Raw genomic sequence first — 3726 nt, 5'->3', positions numbered from 1 at the left:
TCACAAGGCGATAACTTAGCACCACCAATCCCCGAATTAGAGCGTTTCCTATACGTGAGACGCCGAATACACGAATATCAACAAAAATATGGTATTCCCGATATCTCCTTTCCTCCTAAATCAGAATAAAAACCAAACATGGCTGAAGAAGGACCCCAAAATCATCCTCTTAAATTCTACGCTACCCCATCTCAACAAGAACCTCACAACAACATTGTTGCCCCCGCTATTAATCGAAATGATTTCGAGCTGAAACCCTCACTCTTATCAGCCGTCCAACAACATCAATTTGCTCGAAATCCAACAGAAGATCCTAATGAACACCTGAACAAGTTTGTGCAGTACGCGGATATTGTAAAAGCGAATGGTGTATCTCAAGATGCGATAAGACTGCGCCTTTTTCCCTTTTCACTAAGAGATAGAGCTTGGGCTTGGTTGCAATCCTTTCCCTCCAACTCCGTTACAACATGGGAGGAGCTGAAGAACGTCTTCTTATCCCGATACTTTCCGCCGAGCAAAACTGCTATGCTGAGAGCTCAAATCAACGAATTCAGGCAAAAAGATATGGAATCTCTCTACGAAGCGTGGGAGAGATACAAGGACATGATGAGAATATGTCCACATCATGGTCTAGAAGACTCGGTGATCATTCACACGTTTTATAATGGGCTTCTGTATAACACAAGACTTACAATAGACGCTGCCGCGGGCGGTGCACTCATGGATAAGCCATACACCGAAGCCTATCAACTCATTGAAAACATGGCCCAAAACCATTGCCAATGGGGAGATGAACGAACTCCAGTGGAAAAGTCCCAGACTAAGGGTGGAATGTACGAAATCAGTAGCCTTGACCATGTTCATGCAAAGGTAGATGCCCTTGTCCAAAAATTAGATAACTTGACCATACCACCCGCAGCCACCGTGGCTGCTGTAACTCCAAACTGTGAGTTATGTGGAAACCCTGGACACACTGCACAGGAATGTCAAATATTAGCAGGAGTCCCAACAGATAAAGTGAACTACACACAAGGAAATCCCTATTCAAATACTTACAACCCTGGTTGGAAAAACCATCCCAATTTCTCGTATAAGAATAACAATGCCCTTTATGCACCTGGCCAAGCACCAGCTGTTCCGCCTGGATATCAAAAGCCAGCTAATAATGCTCCTAACATGCCTAGGAAGTCAAATCTCGAGTTGATGATGGAAAGCTTCATAGCTACTCAAGCTCAAACAAACAAGGACTTCTTGAACTAAAACATACATACTAGCGAGCAACTTAAACAACTAGCGAATAAAGTAGACGCCTTAGCCACCCACAATAAAATGCTTGAAACACAGATTTCACAAGTGGCTCAATATCAAGCATCTACAGCCGCTCCAGCTGGAACATTTCCTGGACAGCCGCAATCTAATCCGAAGGGACATGCAAAAGCTGTTATACTGAGGAGTGGAAAAGAAGTAGATGGACCTGTAGAACCGAGACTCCAAAACCCTGCCATGTACCAAAAACCAGATAAAACCTCAACTGAGCAGGTGAATAAACCAAAGGAAACAGAAGATAATACCCAGGAGGCCGAAGATAAAGAGAAACCTTATGTGCCTCCACCTTCTTATAAACCACCCATTCTGTATCCTTAAAGACTCAAAAGTTCTAAAACTGCGAATCAATTTACGAAATTTGTTGATCTTCTGAAGCAATTAAACATTACGATACCCTTTACAGAAGCCATCACACAAATGCCCTCCTATGCCAAATTTCTTAAGGAAATCCTATCCAATAAGGAAAAGATTGAGGATGATGAAACAGTTACACTTACTGCCGAGTGTAGCGCTATAATCCAGAATAATATGCCTCCCAAACTAAAAGACCCGGGTAGTTTCTTCATACCCTATGTCAATGGAAAATTCGTCATAGACAAAGCTCTATGCGATCTAGGAGCCAACATTAGCGTAATGCCCGTAACCATTTGTAGAAGGCTCAGTATGGGAGAATTAAGATCGACAAAGATGTCTGTTCAATTAGCTGACCGCTCGATTAAATATCCTGTCGGTATACTAGAGAATGTCCCAGTTCGTGTAGGATAATTTTACATTCCTACCAATTTCATAATCATGGACATTAAAGAAGATGCCAGTACACCTATCATTCTAGGAAGGCCATTCTTGGCTACCGTCGGAGCCATAATAGACGTAAAGAGAGGTAAGCTGACATTCGAAGTTGGAGAGGAAAAGGTTGAATTCATCTTAACCCAATTCTTAAGAGGGCCAGCTATAGACGACACCTTCTATCTGCTTGATGTCATAGACGAATGCGTGAGAGAGATGGAGATGGAAGAAACCACGTACTCTGAAATAATGAAAATCCAAATCCCTCCAATCCTTGAAGACAATAATTGGCATGAACCGTACCAAAACGAAAGTCTAAGCGAATGCTTAGCAATTACACCCGACCACATACCATGCCCAAAGAAACCTGACTTGGAATTAAAAACACTACCAAAGAACCTAAGATACGAATTCCTAGACACTGAACTGAAAAGACCAGTAATAGTCAACGCTGACTTAGGACAGATGGAAACCGAGAAATTATTAGATGTCCTAAGAAAATATCCAACAGCGTTAGGATATAACATCACCGATCTAAAAGGAATAAGTCCTTCGATCTGTATGCATCGTATTATGCTGGAGGAAGACTGCAAAACCTCTAGAGAGCACCAGAGAAGGATCAACCCAATCCTAAGTACCGTAGTCAAGGATGAAGTAAAGAAACTTCTAGACGCTAGAATCATATATTCGATCTCAGATAGTCAATGGGTTAGCCCCGTTCATGTAGTACCCAAGAAAGGAGGTGTTACAGTTGTTAAGAACGAGAAGGGCGAATCCATAGCACAAATAGTTGTGACCGGAAGTAGAATGTGCATTGACTATAGAAAACTAAATAAAGCCACTCGTAAATATCATTTCCCTTTACCTTTCATTGATCAAATGCTTGAACGACTGGCTAAGCATTCTCACTTCTGCTATCTAGACGATTATTCAGGATTCTTTCAAATCCCAATCCATCCTGACGACCAAGAAAAGACTACCTTCACATGCCCTTATGGTACATTCGCCTACCGACGAATGCCATTTGGCCTATGTAACGCTCCCGCAACATTTCAAAGATGCATGATGGCAATCTTCGCAGATTTTATAGATGACATCATGGAAGTCTTCATGGACGATTTTTCTGTTTGCGGTCAAAGTTTCGAAGGATGTCTATCTAACCTCGAAATGGTACTTGAAAGATGCGTAAAAGTAAACGTCGTTTTAAACTGGGAGAAATGCCATTTTATGGTTCAACAAGGAATTGTATTAGGTCACGTGGTATCTGACAGAGGAATTGAAGTGGACAAAGCTAAAATCGAAATTATAGAGAACCTTCAACCTCCGAAAACTATTCGAGAGATAAGAAGCTTTCTAGGACACGCCGATTTCTACCGACGTTTTATTAAAGATTTCTCAAAAATAACCAAGCCACTTACAGGATTATTAATGAAAGACGTTGACTTCATATTTGATGAAAAATGCTTAACAACGTTCAACCAACTGAAAACATTTTTAATCACCGCACCCATAATGCAACCACCTGACTGGAGATTACCATTTGAAATCATGTGCGATGCGAGTGACTACGCAGTGGGCGCAGTACTAGGACAAAGGAAGGATAAGAAGCTTCAT

The 3726-nt window shown here is 41.5% G+C and overlaps 1 non-coding gene across 1 annotated transcript; it reads right to left on the bottom strand.

Annotated features, from left to right (window-relative positions):
• Positions 1-525: 525 nt before the first annotated feature.
• Positions 526-632, bottom strand: LOC127109951 (small nucleolar RNA R71). Its single transcript, XR_007797192.1, has one exon. It is a non-coding gene; the product is annotated as a small nucleolar RNA R71 (small nucleolar RNA).
• Positions 633-3726: the final 3094 nt, after the last annotated feature.

This window comes from Lathyrus oleraceus, chromosome 7 (assembly GCF_024323335.1).
Source record: "Lathyrus oleraceus cultivar Zhongwan6 chromosome 7, CAAS_Psat_ZW6_1.0, whole genome shotgun sequence".
Classification (NCBI taxonomy): Eukaryota; Viridiplantae; Streptophyta; class Magnoliopsida; order Fabales; family Fabaceae; genus Lathyrus; species Lathyrus oleraceus.
The sequence above is the reverse complement of the archived record's forward strand: the minus strand, read 5'-3'. Positions and strand labels throughout refer to the sequence as shown.